This window comes from Uranotaenia lowii, chromosome 2 (assembly GCF_029784155.1).
Source record: "Uranotaenia lowii strain MFRU-FL chromosome 2, ASM2978415v1, whole genome shotgun sequence".
Taxonomy (NCBI): Eukaryota; Metazoa; Arthropoda; class Insecta; order Diptera; family Culicidae; genus Uranotaenia; species Uranotaenia lowii.
In genome coordinates this window covers 157577312-157601689 of record NC_073692.1, presented here as the reverse complement: position 1 = coordinate 157601689, position 24378 = coordinate 157577312, and the positions used below count along the sequence as shown (strand labels likewise).

At 33.5% G+C, this 24378-nt stretch overlaps 1 protein-coding gene across 2 annotated transcripts in view; it reads left to right on the top strand.

The window, feature by feature from the left end:
• The first annotated feature begins 8105 nt into the window (after positions 1–8105).
• Positions 8106–24378, top strand: part of LOC129744286 (synaptotagmin-2) — a 104972-nt gene continuing 88699 nt past the window's right edge. Inside the window, exon 1 of one of the 2 annotated variants that reach the window (XM_055736738.1) lies at positions 8106–9104. The gene's annotated coding sequence lies outside the window, so the exon portion shown is untranslated. Of the gene's footprint in view, positions 9109–24378 lie in introns of both variants that reach the window. The other variant, XM_055736737.1, reaches the window with a different exon arrangement.

Below are 24378 nucleotides of genomic sequence, written 5' to 3'. Positions count from 1 at the left end.
ATGTTGTAAATTGCTAAAAACTTAAGTCGTACTTTGTTTCGAAAGAAAAAATGTTTCAACAGGTTTTCAAAATAAGAAATACAGAGTTTTAGAAATGACCTTCTAATTATACCGATATATAAATTTGAACCACAATTAAAGCGAATATTCCATTCGCTCTTTTGTTTCAACACCAGCTCTGTTGGAACAATTTCTATTTCTAAACAAAGCAAGAATGAACTTCATATCAATTTACAACATTCTTTGTAATGAATGTTGGTTTTGTGGAAGAAAAAACCAAGAATACTTAGATTACGATTGTTCCATACAAACATCCGTCCAAAAAAGAATGAAATCGTCTGCTAGGCGATAATGAACCTCATCTTCAACCTGGTACCATTTTTGATCACGTTCATCGATTTTGACGAAACTTGGCCAGATATTAGATCAAACATTTTTACATCTTTGAGCCAAGTTTCAAGATTTTTCGATGAAAATTGTCAAAGATACAGCAAATTTAGTGAAGCAATTCCAAATTTCCCTTTTTTACGGGAAAAGCTGTATCTTTGTTTCACGTCATTGAAAAGACTTCAAATTTTGTGGAGTGTTAGTTTGATAGTTGAACTAGATTGTGTGAAATTTTCATGAAAAAATATAAACCGAGAGAGAAATGGCAGCTTGTCAAAGTTGGAAGTGGGTGCGCAGCTTAATGCGATTTCATTCTTTTTTGAACGCAACTGTATACCTTGAGCTTAAATACTCTCCCAAGCCAAATTTCGTTCCATCTGCTGGGTAAGTTCCCGAGTGATGTAAGAAATTTTATGGGAGCACTCTCCTCCCTAAAAATTTTTCTACTTAAAGAACGGAGGGTTCTCAAAATATCATAGAAAAATTTTTCGTAATCAAATCCCGAGCAGGAGAACATATCAAAATAAGAACTTATACATATCTCAACGAGATAATTATATCTTTTTCAGTTAGAATATTGTTCTCATAATTTTCGACTCTTAGTTTCTTGAATTTTGGTTATATCTTATTTTGATTGACATTCTTGAAAACAATTGAACTCACTTTCAACGATGAAGAATTTGTTTCAAATTGTTATATGATATGCATATAACTTTCCATGAAACACGGACATCGAAGTCAACGGCCGAAACCGTACTTTAATGAGTTTCGCTCAGCAGATTCATAAAATTGAATCAAATCTTTGGGAAACAAAAAATGGAACATGATTTTAGCAAATACTGTGGGTTACTGACATTTCACTAGAAATTTTTCTCGAAGCATTCATATCTTGATAAGTTATAATTTTGATAGGATTTGTTCTGCCTAATACCAAACTATGCTATCTGAACCAGATACAATCTTGATAGGAGCATATCAAAAACTGATATAATTAAGCTATGATCGTATAGATATTTTTATATAATTTGAGATATTTTAACATCCTACGAGTACTGAATTATAACTCCTTTAGATAGAAAAAAATTAGTATCAAAATATCTCATCTTGATATAATTTTGTTTTTCCCTCCTGATCGGGATACTTTCCCACGCCAAATATGGTTCCATTCGCTTGATTAATTGCCCAGTAATGCTGAAAATTGGAAAGGAGCCCCCTCCCCACTTTCTATCTTCTCACTGAAAGGAGGGAGGGGTACCAAATATTCATAGAACTATTTATCGTACCGAAATACCTTCCCAAGCCAAATTTGGTGCCATTTGCTCGAATAGTTTTCAAGTTATGCAGTGACAAAGAGGTTAAAGCTCCCCCCCCCCTTTTCCTGTATCTCCACTGGATGGAGAAAGGGGTTTGAAATAATCATAGAACCATTTCTCGTATTCCACTACCCTGCCATGCCAAATTTGGTTCCATTAGCTTGATTAGTTCTCCAGTTATGTTAAAAATTATAAGGTTGGGCCCCTCTCTCCTTCGTATCTTACCAGTGGAAAGAGGGAGGGGTCCCAACTATTCAAAGAAACATTCCTCGTCTCCAAGTATATGATTTACTTGATCAGTTTTCGAGTTATGAAGACTTATTACTTTTATATGAGAGACCCCCTCCCTCCTTCCAGAAAGAGGAAGGGGTCCCACACTATTATAGGAACCTTCCCCGGCCTCCAATACCCTCATATGTCAAGTTTCACGCAAATCGGTTCAGTAGTTTTCGAGTCTATAGGGAACAGACAGACAGACAGAAATTCATTTTTATATATATAGATTGCCTGTTAAACAAAATTTGAATAAAAAATTAAAATCTTTGAAATGAAGAGATTTAATTTGATTTTTTTTTTGTGAGAACCTTTAAAAATTCCATTTTATTGTATTTTTTTTTTTTTTTTTTTTTTTTGATGGACTTCCAATTGCAGATCCCGATTTTGGCAGAAAACATCTCAAAACCCCTTTTCTTTTTCTTAATAAAAGGCAAATAAATTAACTAGACCAGTGGTTTTCAAAGTTTTTTGACTTGCGGCTTCCTTTTGTCGAATTTCAGAGCTCACCGCTCCCGCTAAGTAAATTTTGTGAGAAATCAGTCGATACCCGTTGATATTGTCGAGGAAATTTACGTCTGAACGTATATAATAAATTTTTGTGTTCAATACTAAGCTAAAAATACACCCGAATACATATCGTTATGTTTTTTTTTTCAATGAAAATTTCGAAAACATAGAAGTTATTAAAAAATCACAAAATATGAAAAATACATAATTGAATAATCAAATCTCATAGATGAAAAATTTAAAAAAATTAAAAAAAAAACAAATACAAAAAAGATTAAAAATGACAAAAAAAAACAACTGAAAAATGATGAAGAATGAATGACCAAAACATTGATTAAGAAAAAAACAAAAAGATTATAAACATAATAAGAATAAGGCAAAATCAATCAAAAAGATGAGAAAAAATAGTGAACAAATTATTAAAAATGGTCGGAAATTGACTCAAAATAATGTTGTGGAAATTAAAAATAGTTATTTTGTAAAAATAAGAGAAAAAAACTTAAAAAAAGAAACCGTTCGATTTTGGTAACATTCGATTTTGGCAGCACAAAATGTTCGGGCATGTTGCCAAAAACGAACGGGGTACAAGAAAAAAAAGGTCTGCTTCAATGATAAAATAATTTAACATAAAATTCAAAAAACGAGTCGTTTGTAGCCAAAAGGGAATAACTTCAAAAAATACCTTTCGAAAAATATATGAAAAACGAACAAAACAAAATTTTTTTTTCATCGATTGAATTCATTAGAGTAGAGTAAACATCACAAGTTGTGTTTAAAAGTTTTGAATATTCTATATTTTTATTTATTTAACTGCTTTGTTGAAGGAGTCGTACCCTTTGGTAAAAAATTTGTTAAAGACTGAAAACGCTATGTTTAAAATTTTGTCAAATTCCTGTTATTTTGAAGATCTGGAAACAAATAGAACAATATGTTACTTTTATGCTTCTGAAGTCAAAACTACTCGAAGTTTACGAGAAAGTAGATCTTTAATTTTAAACATTATTTTCAATGGTACCAATATACATTTCACAGTTTTTTTTATAAATAGTTCACGAATTAAACACAATTTTTATCTATTCTGAAATGTTAGCTTGAACCTCAGAAATGAGATCTGGCCGAACAAAATTCAATGCATATTTGGTATCAATACGTTCTAATCAGCCAAAACCAGTTCTTAAATTTTATGCATAGCGAAAATATGTGAATTTTAATGCTGTGTGCAATTAGAAATCGATCCATCATTATAAATATTATCTTGAAAATCAATTAAAAAAAATGAATAATGTGTCCATTAAGGAATAATTTGTTTTCTGTTTTTTTCGTTCATTCTTTGTTGCAAATTTCTTACTACTCGAAACGAAGGGTTGAAATTGCATTTTATCCGTTCAAGGTCAAATATGTCACCAAATCTTGTATGAGAACTTGAAATTAGAAGCAAATCAACGAAAGTGGAGTTTCAAAACCTCCAGACATCAGAATCACAAATCATTATTTTATTTCATTTTTAAATGTAGAGTTAGAACCAAAATTCACAATGAAAAAGAACCTTAGAGATTATAAAACCAACACTTTATTTCCGTCTCACTATCCAGACAAATATATCAGAATAATTCTAAAATATATAAGTTTTTAAATTAGTTTTAAATTTACAGCAATGATTATCACAAACTTATCTCAAATATTTGCTTTTTCGAACGTCACGGGAATCATTTAAATTTCGTTGTGTTAACTTTGCGCTAACCTTGATATGAAGAACCTCATTAAATGAGTTAATTAAAAGACAACTTAAAATTTTCTTCTTTTCAACAACAAGTGTATTAATTTCATTTAGAAAAAGACATTTATAACGAGAGATTCCTTAATGAGCTCATAAGTCGATATTTTTGAGTACTTGGTATACAATGTACGAATACCATCTTTTAATCAAAATTTCGCAGGGAAAATTATAGATTTGCAACTTGAAGTTTTATCGAAAGGATATAAAAAAAATTGTTATAGAAAACGGGTTAAAGAAGTTTAAGTTTCTACTCTTCTACTGCGTTTTTTTGATCACTCATTCAAAAACACTGTTGATCATAGGGGAAATAAGGGCATAATGACCACCTTAGGACGCTTATTTAAACAGAAAAACAGCTATAATTTGTGAGATACTTCATTGTTTTTTGTTCAGGCAGTAAAAAAGTCTATTTCCACTACTTGAAAAAGAAGATAAAAACGTTTGAAAATGTATTTTAAAAATTTTTTTCCAAAAGCTGAATATCAGGCACTGTAGGGGCAAAATGAAAACCCCTCCTGGGGCAGTATAAGCATCAATAATCAGGGCACGAAAACAATTCACACACACTCATACATAATGTTTCTGAAAGGTGATACGGTCAAAATTTGGTCAAGGGAAAACGCGTGTAAATCGGTGAAATCGTTTATTTAAAAAATCAAATTAAATTTCTTATTCAAGTTTAATTAGTATAAAATTCAGGAAAAATATTCAGTTAGGCTTCCGCATTTCCAAATCCGAATTGCCGGGCTTTACGCTTAACCCCTGCCATCAGATTTTGTACAGCCACCTCGTCCACCTTCTTCGCCGTAGAAAGCCAGTTAACCTTGAACTGCTGCTCGTCCTTAGCAGTTTTTTTTTGGTCTTCTTTAGGTTCCGCTTGACAATAGCCCAGTATTTCTCAATTGGGCGGAGCTCTGGCGTGTTGGGAGGGTTCTTGTCCTTGGGAACCACCCGCACGTTTTACCGTAATTGCAAGATGCCAAATCCGGCCAAAACAGTACGGAACAACCGTGTTTCTTCAGGAAAGGCAGCAGACGTTTATTCAAACACTCTTTCACGTAAATTTCTTGGTTGACAGTCTCGGAAGCTATGAAAATACTGCTTTTCAAGCCACAGGCACAGATGGCTTGCCAAACCAGATATTTCTTCGCAAACTTTGACAGTTTCATGTACTTGAAAATATCTGCTACCTTTCCCCTTCCTTTTGCCGTATAAAACTCCTTTCCCGGAAGCTGCTTGTAGTCGGCTTTGACTTAGGTTTCGTCGTCCATTACCATGCAGTCAAACTTCGTCAGCATCGTCGTGTACAGCCTCCGGGATCGCGCTTCGGCCGTCGTATTTCGTTTATCATCGCGATTTGGAGTCACTACCTTCTTGTGAGTCGATAGTCCGGTTCGTTTTTTGGCTCGATGCACGATTGTAGACGATACACCCAGCTTATTTGCGGCATCTCGGAGAGAGAGGTTAGGGTTTCTCTTGAAACTACCGGCAACTCTTTTTGTCGTCTCAGCGGCTTCCGGTTTTCAATTTCCCCCCGATCCAGACTTCCTGGCTGTCGACAAACGTTCCCCCAAACACTTTAATTACATTTGTAACGGTTGATTTGGCAACTTTTAGCGATTTTGTCAGTTTTGCATGCGAGTAGCTCGGATTTTTGCGATGCGCGAGCAAAATCTTGATACGCTGCCCTTCATCCTTGGACGGAATTTTGACAACTGAAGAGTGAATTCCAAAATCAAAAGAGGAGCAACATTCTACACACACACACCTTCAAAATGAGGGGTGTTCAGGTTTTTTAAAAGCAAAATTGAAAGAAATACGTCAAGTTGATATTGACCAAATTTTGACCGTATCACCATTAAGGATGCTGAGCACTTACAGGGTCCGGCAATTGAACTGCTACATTACTTCAACAGTAATTATTTCCCTTTAATTTGTCGGCCTTAGCGGTGAAAAGTGATGGACATCTAAATATTATGAATTTTTCTATATAGGTGGATAGAAGGATGTTGAAAATGGGCAGGTAGAATTTAATAAGAAGCATATCATCAATTAAAGTAACACAAACATTACGGTGGTTAATCTCTTCGTTAAAGTAATTATTTCGTTGCACGCGAAACAGTATTGAACGACCCCTCGTCGCTTTGTTTACATTAAGTCTTAGCTATCATTGGATGTAAGAGTTACTTTTCTAATCAGGTGTCATCCGGAAAAATGAATCTCGAACAAAAACGTAACTCTGTGGTTGCCTTGTTCTTAGCTGGCAAACGGCAGAAGGACATAGTTCGTGAGCTGTCCGATATAAGTGTGCGCAGAAATTTAGTATACCGTACAGTTAAAGGATACCTGGAGACCGGAAGTGCCAAAAAACGATATGGAGGGGGACGCCGACCTACTGTGGTGACACCTGTCATGGCAAAGATCGTCAAGACGCACCTTAAGAGAAATCCTCGTCGTAGTGCCACTTAATTGGCAGAGGATCTCAAAATATCGGATCGAATTATCCGTCGGATCCTGAAACATAAACTTCAGACCAAGCCCTACAAGATCCAAAAGGTTCAAGACCTTACGGTGAAGCAGAAACAAGAACGGGTAAAAAGAGCGAAGGCGCTGCTGAAGAGGGCTGCGAAGGAAGGTTGAAGAATATCGTGTTTACCGATGAGAAACACTTCACCGTACAGTAGTTCGTGAACAAGCAGAACGACAGAGTTTGGTTGCCAGACAGATCACGAAGCCATGTCGAATTGCTGACAGCCACCCGACGACAGAAACCAGCAACGATGATGATTTGGGCCGGAATCACCCGTGCCGTGATGGCCGGACTCCGCTGGTTTTAGTCCCTGAAGGAGTGAAGATCAACCAAAATACATATCGGGAGCTAGTTCTACAGAACGATTGGGTTTTCCAACAGGACTCGGTGTCGGCTCACAAAGCGAAGAATACCCGCTTTGGATTGCGAAACATTTTCCAGGGTTCATTTCGAGTTCCGAGTGGCTGGCGAGTTCGCCAGACCTAAACCCTATGGTCTTCGCTGTTTGGAGTATGTTGGGGGCCAAAGTTTGCTCTAAAAAACTTGAAGGTGTGGAGGTCTTGAAGCGACATCTCGTGGCAGCCTGGGATTAAAATACCACAAGAACACCTGCGGGATTCAAACGATGCGTTCCTCGACCGTCTGCGGCGAGTGGTCAAACTCAAGGGCGAACAAGTCAAACTTTACCAGTGAATTTGGAAAAAGTAATTTTCATGAGAAATTGAATGAATTTGAAATAAAAAGTTGTTGTTTTGATAAATTTATATGTTTATTTCAATGTAGCACTTCAATTGCCGGACCCTGTACATAAGTTCGGAAAACCATCAAGCTGTTTTGTTCGTCGTTTACACCTATAAAGATTGTTTAATTCTATGTGATCGTGTAATTATCCATTTTAACATATTTGTTCGATGAATTAATAATAATAAATAAAATAAAATAAAATAAAATAAAACTTTGAGCCTCCCCACTTTTGAAGCCACACTCTATCGGGCGATTTTTCCGTAAAACCAGCAACATTTTCCATTGCTTTAAAAAAAGTTGCTCTCTGTCTTGAATTTCCTGATAAATTTACGATCCACATCTTGTCGGGTATAAAATATTATTAATTTCCCAGGTGGTCGAACTGTTTGTCGGAAATGTCATACGTCCAGAGTAAAAAGCCACCATAATATGACCTCGAAAAGCTCCAACACACTGCAACGTATCCCAGGAGCCCTGCAGGGGAACAACTGCTCCAGACAATGTTTCCAACACAGTTCACAGTTTTTCACCTACCGTTGCCATTCACGGAATTTTGCTGCCATTCGGGTTTCGGGAGGTTGGGCAACAAGTGCGATACGGTGCTCGGTTTTGTGATTCAGTTCATTGTGAACGGTACTCGAGAGCGGACGGAACGCGCAACACGTTTTCCGACATCCTGGCGCTTCCCGAGGAGCAGCGGTTTTAACGGTCGCCAAGCAAAGAGAGGACGGTGAACGTCGTCGTTGTCGTCGTTGCGTTTGTGGTACAACATCTAAAGGATACACATAAGGCGACCTGTTGTAGCTGCAATGACCTAGCACATTCGGGAGCGAGCAGTTTCGGTCTTTCGAGAATTGATGGGCACGCTAGGGGGCTTCAGGGGATGAATGGATATGGAAGGCATTAATTCTTAATCAACCGAATTGATGTGATGTGTGTGTTGGGAGTGCTGAATTCGTGTGCTTCATTTAAAGGATAAGAATCTACGGCGGCAGTCTGGTCTGGTCGTAGGGGAGAAGTGGAGTGAAGAATTCTTCAAGGAATGTGCCTCGGTCTACGTACCAAGTGTGGTCTGGTCAGTGCTCATAAAACATTGGAGGCGCCGCCGTCCGGAATGGTGCAAATTAAGTGGCACTACATTGGATTAGGTTTCGGAAAGAGCAGCAGGTTTATGGCAAAGAAGGGGGGATTATCCTCGGCTTAGAGGAATTTGCTGCCCGGGTATTATTGGGGGGTTGTTTAAGCCTTTGGTGCTACGAATGGTTGGTCACAGAAAAGTGAAACGTGAGCAACAAGTACCGAATGGACCTCTTCGAATGCTATTGGTCTAGCTAGAGTGGTTGTGCTTTTACGTGACGTGACAATTATCAAGTGGGCTATAGAAAGTGTAGAGTGTTTTGCTGCACTTCGTTGCAATGATGCAACCAACTGGATCCACATCAACTAATGGCCGGCACGTCCAGTCAGTTAACCAACATATGTAGAAAACCGGGACGTGTTACTTTTTTACAATTGCATCCTAGCTCCGACTCAATTGGATCGTATTATTTAACAACCGGAAGGAACGGATGTAAGTAAGTGAGAAAAATGTTTACATTTGTGTCAATTTACAATCAATATCCGTTACCCTCTTCAAAGTAATGGAAGCAAAAAATGGTGCCATTAAGCTTAATAGTTTTAGTTTAAATTGTTACATTCAATCCTCGTATTGAGCACAGATATCTATGAGAAACCATTGTACCGTAAAACAGGGTAACATTGATCATTGGGGTAACTTTGACCAACATGAAATTTTTCCACATAATGATTAATAACTTAGTCTAAATTTAAAATATCTCGAAACTTGTTTCTATGTTTAGAAACCTATAAGTTGAGTTTCAAATTTTGGAAAACTTGGTTTGTTTTTGAAAGTTTCAAATGTAAGTAATTATTTAATTTCAAAATCTTGAAATATCTTGTTTTTTTTTAAGCTCGCAAATAAACACCCTTCCTGATGAAATCAAAGCGTTTAGAAGCAGCAGGTTGATTTATGTGAGAATTCAACTTTTTTCCTTAGTAAATGTATAGTTTTGGTGTAGTTTTTGTTAGATTCTGAGGTAAATTTTTGATTTAAAAAATAGGGACATTTTCCAAGAGTTAGCCAGTCTACGACAAAAGGCTAGAAATCCTTTCAAATGGTAAAGTTTGAAGGAAAAAAAATTAAAGAGAATAGTGCAAGGGCCTAGGGAATTGAATGGAGGCAAAATTTCAATTTTTTTTATTAAAAATTTGAATAGTAATGTTAAAAAATTTAGCCCCTAAATTTATGCAGCAGCATTGTCTTTCTTTCGATTTAAATTGTTGTTCGGCCTTAAACATTAAGAACCACGATGTTGTTTTTTTTTTATCGCAAAGGAATTTAAACCAAGAAACACCGAAATTCAGCAGAATTCACGGCACCAAAAGTTACAAATTTAGTATCTTTGAGCCATTGAAAGTGTTGTGTTCAACTTTGTAGAGTTTCATGATTAATTTTACATCATTTTAGTTTGTTCAGAACGATCTTAGCAATTGATAAACTAGCATTTGCAAATATTATGAAGGTGTTTTGTATCCTATATGAACAAGAAAACTCGTTAAAACCGTCAAAATAGAGACTGATCAATGTTACCCCAAAGCATCAAATTTTAAAGATATACGGAATCGATTTTTAAATCAAATTAAAAGTAGTCTAATAAGTTTCTGCAAGCATGTTTTACGTTCATAGGAGTCCAGTAATGGTTTTAAAAATATGAAACATGCCACATTCCTCTTAACAAAAAAATAATCGAAAAATATTGGAAAAAGTGGTCAATCATACCCCGGATTGCGGTACTAATTTTTTTAATAACTTTCACATTGAATATGAGACTTATTTTTCAAATATATTGAAAGCATCTTGTACCAATACTTCGTTTTAAATTAGAAAAAAAAATTGAAAGAGATACAAAAATTTATATGTAATAGTTAGAATATCTGCTATCAGAAGATTTCAAAAAGTTTTTGGATACGAATTAAAAGGTTTTCTAAGCCCCTTTTTCAAAAACAAAGTAGTACACCCAAAAAAAAACCAATCAACGATAACTAGTTTATCTTGAATGAAAATGAAAATAGACTTTATTATAACTGTTAAAAAAGATACAGCTATTCTTGTGAAAACGGAAATTTGGAATGTTTCACAAAATTCGCAGTAATTTTTTAAAATTTACATTGAAAATACTTGAAATTCGGTCAAAAGATGTAAAAATATTTGATCTTTAGTGGTAAATTTTGAAATTGTGAAAAACAATCCAATAAAAAAATGGTTACGATATTTTCCCTATAAACATCCGTCCAAAAAAGAATGAAATTGCCTATTGGACAGTAAAGAACCTCATTTTTAAACCGCCCAGCAAACATTTATGAAGGTATAGCACAGGAACAACAGAATTATTCAAACAAATATACCAGAAGGAAAGATTGTATTAAACTTACCAAAATAGCATATAGCTACAAAATTGGAGGCGATATATCTACAATGACAAGATTCCAACGATTCGATTTTCCCACAAAAAGCAAAATAAACGAAAAAAAAATTTCCCCGACCGAGATTTGAACTCCAGTCCTCCGAGGAGACCAGAAAAAGTGTTAATTGAAGGACCGCCCATTTATCGTAAATCAGTTCACTTAAATCGTAAATGTAGAATTAGTATATTCTCAACGTTTTGTAGACATATTTACGAATTGACTAAACTGCTATCCGATTCAACTTTTCTTAGGCGAAGCTTGTCGTAAATGAATGATGGAAAATCACTCAATACCAACATGTTTACGATGGTTATTGAAAATGTCTTAATATTCGATTTGGATTATCATTTCTATTACGACTTCATGTTAGCTGGGCGGTCCCATTTTTGATCGCGCCAATCGATATTGATAAAACTCGGCCTGGTACTAGATCAAACATTTTTGCATCTTTTGGCCGAATTTAAAATATTTTCAATGAAAATTGTCAAAATGATAGCAAATTTGGTGAGTAATCTCAAATTTCCCTTTTTGCGAGAATAGCTGTATCTTTTTTTCCAGCCAAAGTAAGGTCTTAAAATTTCGTGAAATTTTGATTGAATAGTTCAATTAAATTTAGTGGAAATTTCATGAAAAAATACCAACACAGAAAGATGGTCAAAGTTGGAAGCGAGTGCGTTGCTTCACGAAGTTTCATTCTTTTTGCCTTTCTAACAGAAAGGTTTGGTTATCGGTCGATTGGGGAGATCATAAATTATGGGTCTTAGGCATACCTTTATAGGTACCTATCGACTCAGCTCGACGAGTTCTGTTGATGTCAGTGGATTTGTATGTGCCATTTTAAAAATGTCAAGAACGTTTTTGCGAAACTGGGCTGCGCAATTAAAATGATTTTAGTCTCAAAAGAATGCATTTTTTTTCCTACACAACCCTTTCAAAAACGGGAAAAAACAAAATAGTTGAAACCGTTTTCTTTACGAAATACATATCATACTTATTATGGCATAAAAAAAAGTTGCTAGTGGCGCCTCGAAGCAGCAGCACCAGCAATCATTTATAAATTAGAGATAATCAAAATAAAAAATTAAAATTTACTGACTCGAGAATTGAACCGAAACCCTTCAGATCCAAAGTTGCAAGCGCTATCCAATAAACCATCGGCACGCTTGATAAAGAGCGGCTCAAACTCAAATAGGTAAAAGGCATTACTAAGACGCACCGTGGTCTGGGCAGTTTCTCAGTCTGCTGGGGCAAATACGGCAACAGTGTTTATATCTTACACTTCTTGCTTTTCAATGCAGCAAATGGCGGATGGGCGTTTCCTTCAGAGTCCGCCATGCCTATTAGACACTATAATTTCATATATGAAATTATAGTGTCTATAGCCATGCCGGGTGTCAACAAAATGCAGAGCCGTACAGAAAACTGCGTTGGGGGGGAATTTATATGAAGATCTTATGACCCTCGTTTTTTTTACCCGCGTTGAAGAATGAATTTATGTTTTTTTTCATTTCTACATACTCATACATAATTTAGATTCAATTTCAGATGCAGAATTCAGATTCAGTTTTCAAATTCAGGATACAGGTTTAGGAATCAGAATTCAGGATTCAGAATTCAAAATTCAGATTCAGAACTCATATTCAGATTCAGAATTTAGATTCAGAATTCATATTCAGAATTCAGATTAAGAATTCAGATTCAGAATTCAGATTCAGAATTCAGATTCAGAATTCAGATTCAGAATTCAGATTCAGAATTCAGATTCAGAATTCAGATTCAGAATTCAGATTCAGAATTCAGATTCAGAATTCAGATTCAGAATTCAGATTCAGAATTCAGATTCAGAATTCAGATTCAGAATTCAGATTCAGAATTCAGATTCAGAATTCAGATTCAGAATTCAGATTCAGAATTCAGATTCAGAATTCAGATTCAGAATTCAGATTCAGAATTCAGATTCAGAATTCAGATTCAGAATTCAGATTCAGAATTCAGATTCAGAATTCAGATTCAGAATTCAGATTCAGAATTCAGATTCAGAATTCAGATTCAGAATTCAGATTCAGAATTCAGATTCAGAATTCAGATTCAGAATTCAGATTCAGAATTCAGATTCAGAATTCAGAATTCAGATTCAGAATTCAGATTCAGAATTCAGATTCAGAATTCAGATTCAGAATTCAGATTCAGAATTCAGATTCAGAATTCAGATTCAGAATTCAGATTCAGAATTCAGATTCAGAATTTATGTAAATTTATTTTCGGCATATCGGTGAAAAATTTAGATTCATGGAGAAAGAATATCAGAATTAAAAATTGATGAAGCTGGTTGTTGCGAGGTAAAGTATGGTGTACGTTAATAAATTTTCCTTGCAAAAATGTTCTTTCGCTCTTTTCATCATCCGTAAAATTTCTCCTCACTTTATCAATTTTCAATTCTGGAATTGTTTCTCCAAGAATACCAATTTTCACAGTTTTTGATAAATTTGCGATGACTTAAAGATCATTACGCATGAAAACACGATTTTGTTTTGTGAAAACCTTTTTTCACATTTTTTCTGAAATTAAGTTTGCTGCATACTTTTAGGGGTAAAACCATACTACTAAAAGTTGTAAAATCCGAAATCATAAAAAAAAATTTTGGATGAAAGAAATTTCAATGTTGAAAACCGCGTGATGCAAAACAATCAAAATGAGATTCAGATTCAGAATTCAGATTCAGAATTCAGATTCAGAATTCAGATTCAGAATTCAGATCCAGAATTCAGATTCAGAATTCAGATTCAGAATTCAGGTTCAGAATTCAGATTCAGAATTCAGATACAGAATTCAGATTCAGAATTCAGATTCAGAATTCAGATTCAGAATTCAGATTCAGAATTCAGAATTCAGATTCAGAATTCAGATTCAGAATTCAGATTCAGAATTCAGATTCAGAATTCAGATTCAGAATTCAGATTCAGAATTCAGATTCAGAATTCAGATTCAGAATTCAGATTCAGAATTCAGATTCAGAATTCAGATTCAGAATTCAGATTCAGAATTCAGATTCAGAATTCAGATTCAGAATTCAGATTCAGAATTCAGATTCAGAATTTAGATTCAGAATTCAGATTCAGAATTCAGATTCAGAATTCAGATTCAGAATTTAGATTCAGAATTCAGATTCAGAATTCAGATTCAGAATTCAGATTCAGAATTCAGATTCAGAATTCAGATTCAGAATTCAGATTCAGAATTCAGATTCAGAATTCAGATTCAGAATTCAGATTCAGAATTCAGATTCAGAATTCAGATTCAGAATTCAGATTCAGAATTCAGATTCAGAATTCAGATTCAGAATTCAGATTCAGAATTCAGATTCAGAATTCAGATTCAGAATTCAGATTCAGAATTCAGATTCAGAATTCAGATTCAGAATTCAGATTCAGAATTCAGATTCAGAATTCAGATTCAGAATTCAGATTCAGAATTCAGATTCAGAATTCAGATTCAGAATTCAGATTCAGAATTCAGATTCAGAATTCAGATTCAGAATTCAGATTCAGAATTCAGATTCAGAATTCAGATTCAGAATTCAGATTCAGAATTCAGATTCAGAATTCAGATTCAGAATTCAGATTCAGAATTCAGATTCAGAATTCAGATTCAGAATTCAGATTCAGAATTCAGATTCAGAATTCAGATTCAGAATTTAGATTCAGAATTCAGATTCAGAATTCAGATTCAGAATTCAGATTCAGAATTCAGATTCAGAATTCAGATTCAGAATTCAGATTCAGAATTCAGATTCAGAATTCAGATTCAGAATTCAGATTCAGAATTCAGATTCAGAATTCAGATTCAGAATTCAGATTCAGAATTCAGATTCAGAATTCAGATTCAGAATTCAGATTCAGAATTCAGATTCAGAATTCAGATTCAGAATTCAGATTCAGAATTCAGATTCAGAATTCAGATTCAGAATTCAGATTCAGAATTCAGATTCAGAATTCAGATTCAGAATTCAGATTCAGAATTCAGATTCAGAATTCAGATTCAGAATTCAGATTCAGAATTCAGATTCAGAATTCAGATTCAGAATTCAGATTCAGAATTCAGATTCAGAATTCAGATTCAGAATTCAGATTCAGAATTCAGATTCAGAATTCAGATTCAGAATTCAGATTCAGAATTCAGATTCAGAATACAGATTTAGAATTCAAATTCAGAGTTCAAATTCAGAATTCAGATTGAGAATTCAGATTTAGAATTCTGATTAAGAATTCGGATTAAAGATCAACCTGGAATTTGAATATATTCAAATATTAGACTAAGTGTTGTAACTCAAAATTCAAACTTTAGAATCAGAATAAGATTTCAGATTTAGTTTCCAGAATGAGATTAATCATTTAATAGTCATATTACTTTCCCCTCCTTTTGTGGGAATTTTTCCTCTATGCATGGTTGAGCTCTAAAAAAGGTATCATGCTAGGGCACGCGTCACGGCTATCCATCAATATTGTAGTTGGTTCTACTTATTCAGTAAAAAAAAGCATAAAAAAACAGTAAGATTCGAACCGTGACCAGCAACGTGAAAGTTCTGGTTGCTACCACGGCACCATTTCATGTTATAAATCTTGGAAATTCTACTGTTTAAATACCATTCTTTCCATACATAAAATGAGCTCCTTACATACCAGTTCGCTTTTCCCCAAAAAAAACGTACCAGGCATCATTTTTTTATATTGAGATTGGAATTTTTCGTGTTTGAATATCTGAAATCATTCTTATATGATTCAGAGGGAAGGAATCTATCATGTATATTCTATATTATTTTATATATTTCCAAATATAATTTAAACTCTGTTAGAAAGGCTCCAATCCACTGTTAAGTGTATTAAATCGGGTTTTTTTTAATGCAACTGAATGTTAGATTGAAAATCGTCATAGCTTGTTTTAAATTTAACGAATAATTCAAGCGTGAGTAAACTTTTTTTGGACGAAGCAATTGGCGCTGAGGACCAAAGATATAAAAAAAAGGGTAAGAAATAAGAATAGTACCACTTATGTTTTCTACAAAAATCAAGATTATTTCTTCAAATTTACTGTGTAAAAGTGAATAATAGAGCTTCTATTCTATTCTGCGAACTATTCGAATGAATAACTGCATTTAAATGCATTTTTTAGTATTTCAAAGGCTTTAAAGGAGGTTTTAATAGATCTTCCTCTTGCACTAAGGAATTTGACATTTGACGTATAATTCTTTATCAAACTGCTTAATTTCTTCATCAAAATGACAAGAAATTATAAAAAATAGAATCTAGACTGAATTTGAAACAGTCAAATTACTAGAATATATTATTTTTTAAATCAGTCAAACGCTATTTTCTCAGTTTTAAATCGTAGATGGCAGCACTATGATGTTGTTAAACTGAATTAAGAACCATTTCCGACTATCCGGGATTTAATGTGTGTTTTTTTTCTAGAAATAAGTTTGAGTAAACGTCTTGAAAATTCTAAGATCACTAAACCAAACAATTCGAATTGCATTAATTGCATTTCTTGAGCCGATTATCAGAATAATGTTGTACTTTCCGACGGAGTTTAACCTTCCCATGCCGTTCGCAAAATATCCGTTTCGGGGAAATTTGAGTTGTAGTTTGATTTCGTTCTCCTGGCTGTAAATGTTAACCGATTTTGATGATATTATATTCATTGTGTAGGTAATTTGTTCTTATTACTCAAAATTTTAAAATAAAGTCGATATGTATTACCAAGTTATCAGAAACTGGTTCAGAAAGTAAAAAGTCCGAAAAATCAATTTTATTTTTAAAATGCTCATAACTTTTGACAGCTTTTCTGTATTTAAGTGTTTCATTGATGTTTGTAATCGTCAAGAATCCATCTATTCGACAGTGTAAAGATATGTTGGGGTCCAATGAAAGTTTTGACCGCAATCTCAGATCTTCCGGTAGAAAAAAATCTAACTTTAAAAAAACGATATCAATTTTTTGCTTTGCTTAGCTGTATTTCATTTCCCAATGAACCGATTTTCAAAACTCAAATTTCAATTTTTTGGCGTTAATTTGATCATTATTTTCATAGAACATACTTGGTCTGTCAAAACTCATAGTTCTTCAGTATATTGGAATGATGATAAAGAGATTTTAAATGTGCGCTTCGGGTCATATTGACCCGAACGGCATGGGAAGGTTAATGGATCAGATGACTAGCAGTATTATTGGTATGATTTGCCATTGATTCGGAAGTTAAGATAAGCAGAAACTTTAGCGATGACATATCCTTGTGCTGGTGATTTTTTGTAAATTTAGAAAAGCTTTCGTTTAGAAAAGCAGCGTGAACTCTAATAAAACTGTATTGAAAAATTACATCGAAATGATGAAGATGCGCCTAAATAAATTCGAAAAATGAATATTGAGACTTAATTTGATTTTAACTACAAGATAATGCTGCCATCCACGACTTGAACTGAAAAAAGTGTGATTTACTTAAAAAACATCAAAGCTTTTGAATCAAAACCTGTATTTTCTGATTCAAAATTTACACAAAATGTTTGTATCATCATTCATCATTTCACGCTATGTTAATGAAGAAATTAGACAGTTTGATAAATAATACTAGTTTACAGCGTTTTTGAACTAAGTAAATTGAAGGTCATTTTTAATGTGAAATTGGGTGCTGAATTCGAAAATGAAATTTAAAAAATTCTCAGTAGAACAGTATTTGAGTTATGCTCCAAATACAAACATATGAAAAATTATTAAAAGTACTTTTACTTAGATTAAAATATCTCGGACTGTTTAACAGTAATTTGAAATCTCTCGTTCGTAAAATTATTCAAAAATGTAAAAATTACTATTATGGTAAATTAACCATAACTTCTTCAATTTTCAACCGATTTTGATAAATAACCACTTGAAATCTTTGTTTCAAATTGAAAATCAGATTTTTTAAATGTTACCATCGAGTCTAAAACTTCCACTGAAACAAAATTTTCTCTAAAAAAATGCGTTTTTCATATTTTTTTCTATCATAAAGTCACGAATATCATCAAAACTGTTGGTTATACGCAAAAATGAAGTTCAGATGATGGATAGAAAATTTATTCACCTTTAATATGCAAAAAAAGAGATTTCAAATTACTGTTATGCAGTCCGAGATATTTTAATCTTAGTAAAAGTACTTTTATTAATTTTTCAAATTTTTGTATTTGGAGCGTAACTCAAATACTGTTCAACTGAGAATTTTTTGAATTTCATTTTCGGTATCAGCGCCCGATTTCACAATAAAAATATAGGTCGGTCAATAAAGATCACGATTTTTATTAATTTTTTGAACTAGTGTAATTATAACCCAAATGTCAAATTTCTTGGTGTTAGAGGAAAGTCTCTTAAAAACTCCTTGAAAAACTTTGAAATACTAGAAAACGCCTAAAAATACAGATATCTCTTTAAAAAGTTTATAGCATCCTTATTATTCACTTTTAAATGGTATATTTTATTAAATAATCTTGATTTTCATAGAAAAACAAAAGTGCCACTACTCTTCAAAAGTGGTACTACACTTTTTTTTTAAATTTTTGATTCTCAACGCCAATTTCTTCGTCTAATAAAAGTAAACTCATGATTGATTTATTCGTTGACCAATTTAAAACAAATTGTAGAAAAAATTTTGATGATTTTCAATCTTATTTCGCTCACTGTAGGTAAATATGTGGGGGCCAATAGGATGACCGTTTTAACATAAACTTTCTGAATTTCAATCATAAACGACCAAATATATTAAAAATATCCATTTTAAATAATAAATCCATTAACTGTTTAACATTTTAAAAATCCAAACTGATTCTTGAAATAATTTAAAAATAACAAATCAGTATAATCAACCATAAAGATCATCTCATAGTCCATAATGTATGAAAAAAATGAAGAAATTATTTGTATTTCATTTGTTTTATATTGTCAGATATTTTCATTTTGTTTTATTATTCCACATGAATTTCCAGATAATGTTGTCTTTAGTTCTAACTTGTAAACGCCAAAAACAATTTTCATCTTATTTTGTTCCAAAACGTAAAAACAAGTTCCTTTAATTTATCGGCCTTATCGGTGAAAAGTGATGTCCTTTTTAGTACGGATATCTTAAGATTATAAAATTTTATAGATGGATAGAACGTAAGATGAAATGAAAGATAATAAAAATGAGTGGGTAGAATTTGTATAGAAGTATTATAATCACATATCAAATTTTTTTTCCGCACGGGCCAACAATTATGAAGTTTTAGAAATTTTCCATTTTCGAATTTACATAGAGCCACTTTTAAAAGTTTTGATTTTCTATGGAGCCACTTTGAATTTTTATTATCTCTCTACGGATCCACTTTGAAAAAATGGATTACTTTATGGAACCACTTTGAAACTTTTTGATGTCTCTATGCTCCATAGACTATTGAGTTCTTTATGGAGCCGTTCTAGAAAATTTTAATTTCTCTATGGAGCCACTTAAAATTGAAATTTCTCTATGGAGCCACATCTGTTAAATGCACAGTGATCCAGAAATTAAATTTAGCGGGAAATTATTATTAGCGTCTTCCCCTTAAGTTTGATGCATTCTATGTGTTTGACAAACTTTTACAACAACTATAGGCGGTTATTTTGACTGTTTTTTTTTTAAGGTGGTTCATAAGATTTCTGAGATCCGGAAATTATTAAACAACTGTGATAAGATAGATTGTTTACAATATCGCAGAGCATAATAATTCATTAAAATTTGTCGAAGACATCAAACATCGATCTCTTGAACTGAAATATTTATGACAACTTGTTTTCATGAAGTTAGGGTGGTCCTATAAAACTCAGTTTTTTCTTGATATCTTTTCATGGTGATATTTTATCAAAATCATTTATTCAGCAACAATTTAGATAATTATAATGCGCATCTTTTGTTAAAACGGATTACCAAAAAAAATTTTTTTTTAAGTTGTGTGGCAATATATGTTGAAAAATTACTCTTTTAGTGCATCAATAACTCCAAATGGAGCAAATCGAAAACTATATCATTGATTACATTTTGTTGATTATTGCGTTTAATCGTTGTATGAAATTGGGCTTGTGATTTAGCTCAGTTGGCAAGTCTGTTGTCTCCTGAGGCGATGTCCGTGAGTTCAAGCCCAAGAGTAAACATCGAACACAGTTGTACCGGATAGTTTTTCAATAACGATCCGCCAACTGCAACGTTGATAAAGTCGTGAATGCCATAAAGATGGTAAAACGACTATAATCGAAACAAAAAAAAAAGTTGTATGAAATTCACTAAAAATCGTCATCTCTCGTCTCTATAATATAGGGAAAATGTGTACATTTGTTCTTCAAGAACCCAGAAATTACTGGACCGAATGATGTAAAAAGAATGATATCTGTAGAGTTTTGAGTTGAGTCCGTCGCACAACTCATAAAACTTTCAGTTCAAGAAATTGACGTTTGGTGTCTTGGACAAAGTTTAATGAATTATTATACTCTACAATACTGTTGAACTATGTAGACCTCTATCTTATAACAGTTGGGAAATTATTTTCGGATCTCAGAAATCTTCTGAACTACCCTAAAAAAATCCAGTCAAAATGACCGCCTATAGTTATTGTAAAAGTTTGTCTAAGACATTGAATACATCAAACTTAAGGAGAAGACGCTAATAAATAATTGTTTCCGTTAAATTTAAATATATTTATCGTTATAGTTTTTTCACTGCCTGTGTGTTATGGGTAGTTGCGTTGAAAATATGTTATCCAAAATCTGAATTCTAAATTTGATTACGTTTATTCAAACCAAGAAAAGAATATTAAATATGACATGTTTTTCCCTCGTTCTCAACTAAACCTAGTAGGTACTGATGCTTCCGTCAAAACAAACTGCGGAATCACCTTACACCGAGCAAGAGTTTTTCCGCCTTGCAAACGACTTCTAGGAAGCATTGTCAGGCAACGTTATCGTATATCATGCGCGATTTGCGCGTTCTGGGACCGGTTTCCGATGACCCGGGGAGCTTTCTGGCTGCCAAGAAAAATAAAAAACAAACCAAAGACCGGGACATTTTGTACGTACGGTAAAGCTTTAAAGAAACATTTATTTTTAGCACTCCTTTGCTGGCGGGGCGGCTTCAACGGCAAGGAATCGTGACGTGCCGCTTTCGAATGATAAAATTGTGGGTGGTCTAAAGTGGAAAGAACGGAAGGAAGAAAACTTTCAAAAGCACTTGAGCAGATGATGAAGCGATATGGTATGAAAAGGGTGTAGGTACGTGATTTAAAAATAACCACTTGGGCACATGGTGCCTTTGCATTGGCAGGATCGTGGCTCAATGGAGTCTCAAAGTTTCAGTATATTTTACAAGTGTGGGTGCGAGCTTCTCGTATCAGCGAACCAGAATGTGTCCAACTTTTGTTCGGGATTCTCCAGGTCTGAAATGTTTGAATTTCTTCTTTAAACTAAGTTTGAGCGATTTTTTTTAAATATAACGACATATGTAAGTGTTTAGAATCACCTGTTTTTTTTTTTTTTTTGTACACCAAAAAGCTCGTATGAGCCCCCTGGTAATGGACGCTACTGTTCTCAGCACGTCTGGCAGCAAACGAAAAGAGAATAAAAATACAATACGCGAGCAAATTTTACTCATGCTGAGAACTCAAAATTTTAATTAATTGCGAGGAAATGTGACGAATACTATTTAAACTAATTTACGCTATGAATCTCAATGGAAAAAAGATTTCCTTTGAAGAGATTCATGTTTGAGACAAACAAAATTTAAACAAAATAGATTATACTAGAAGTTACAAGATATTTTACATTTTAAAATTAAGGTTACACTAAATTTAAGCTACATAATTAAAAATATCATAAAAGCTTGCTTTGTTCGATTTATTTAACGACTAATTTTTTCCTTAAATATTTGAAGCAGTTTGTTTTTGAATATGGATCTACTATTTATTTCTTTAAGATCATTGGGTAAGATGTTATATTTGGTTGGTCCGATGAAAGAAATTCGTTTCTGCCCTAAAGTTGTAAACGACCGACAGGGTTGTAGATAATTAAAAAAACGGGTATTATGTGTTCTAATAGCTGTTGTAAAATTAATGTTCTGGATGGTATTTGATGAGTGTATGTTGTCAAAGACGTACATTATGGTTTGGAGATCGCAAAGATCAGCTATTGGTAAAATGTTATGAGAAATGGATGAATAAATAAGTTTTGTTGAGTATAGCATAGGGAGGTTGTAAATATTCTTTAAACATCTGTTTTGCAATGATTGAAGCTTTTGTAGATGTGATTGAGACGCTCGACCCCAGACTGAGATAAGATAATGTAAGACTGAGTGGATAAAAGCATAATAGAATTTCAATAAGACATGTTTAGGCACAAAATTTCGTAACCTCCACAGAACACCACAAAGCGGGGAAATTCGTTTTTCAAGATTTCGTATGTGACAATTCCACGAGAGAGTATTGTCCAGATGAATACCTAAGTATTTGAAGGTTTTTACTTCTTCTATAACAAACTGGTTCATATTTGGATCTCTATGTGGTGGTAAAACTTTCCTGGACGTGCGAAATATCATATATTTGGTTTTTGTGTAGTTTAAAGATAGTAAGTTGCTGTTGAAATATACAGATAGTAATTGTAAGTCATGTTCCAGGTTATCAATTATAGTATTCGGAGATTTCCCTGTATAGAATAGTGCTGTGTCATCAGCGAATAGCCTTGCTGTGCCAATAAGTGGGAGTTTACATAAATCATTTATATACAAAAGAAAGAGCAGAGGCCCTATATTGCTGCCTTGTGGAACGCCTACGCTAATGTTTCTCATATCACTCTCTGTTCCTTGCATTACTACATATTGCTTCCTATCCGAAAGATAACTCCGAATTAAATCATTTGCGATTCCCCTAATACCATATTTGTTTAGTTTTTCCAGAAGAATTCCGTGATTGAGCGTATCAAATGCTTTCTTTAGGTCCAGGAATAAAGCACCAACTATATTTTTGGAATCGATGTCCTTAATTATGGAATCCACGAGTTCAGAGATTGCGATAAGAGTGTTTGATCCTGCTCTGAATCCATATTGCATACTGTACAGAACATGGTTGCAATTAAGAAAATTTGTTATTCTATTTACCAGAAGTTTTTCAAAGACTTTACTAAAAACGCTGAGACTTGAAATTGGTCTATAGTTATTAACATCTTCTGGATCACCCGATTTGAATATAGGAGTCACTCTTGCAATTTTAAGGCAATCTGGGTACGTTCCAGATTCAATTATTAAATTGAAAAACTTTTTCAAAATGTGAGAAAATATAGTACTATTATTTTTTAACACACTTACGGGAAAACTGTCGGGCCCACAGCTTTTTTTGTTTTTAAGGGTAATAATGACAGAATTGACTTCGGTTTCATCAGTAGGTTGCAGAAAAATTGAGTTTTGGATTTCATTAATATTGGACAAAACATCATATTCAGTTTCAATGGGTATTTCCTTTGCAAGATCTGATCCAATCGATGAGAAATATTTGTTAAACTTATCACCAACACGTTTTTGACCTGTAATGAGTTCTTCGCCATCTGTAAGAGTGATCGGTGAAGATGTTTTAGATTTCCCTAAAAGTTGATTTATATTTTTCCAGAGTTTAGAGTGGGTAGTATCATTCAGTAATCGTTCATAATACAGCCTTTTACACGTTTTCTTTTTATTACAAAGTTTTTTGTTTATGTGTTTAAGCATTTCTTTAAGGTTATCATCATTAGGATGATTTTTTACTCGTTTCAAATAATTATCTTTTAATTTTATTAGAGCCCATAGGTCATACGACATCCAAGGACAGTATCTACGCTTCAGGTTTATTTGTTTAGAAACTGTTTTTGTACACTGCTTCAACATTCGAGTGTAAGTAGATGTTAATTCTACAATTCCGCTGTTCACATTGTCTCCAGGGACAAAAGAGCTAAGATAACTCGTAAATAGGTTATTAAGTTTTGAATGATCCGTAATATCTTTTTTTAAAACCATACTATGTCTTTCTGATAACATTTCGAATAATGTGAGAATTTGCGAGTGATCACTTTTATCAGTAAGTATCGTAAAATTTTTGAGGCGTTCGATATCTTTAGTTTTACATATCACATGGTCTAAAATATTTTGACTTTTCGGCCTAGTTGTGTAAGAATTTGTACAAACGAAGCTGAAAGATTCTAATAATGATTTGTATCTTCGCACAATATTTGTATTTACAAGGTTTACAGGAACATTCAAATCACCGACAATAAGGC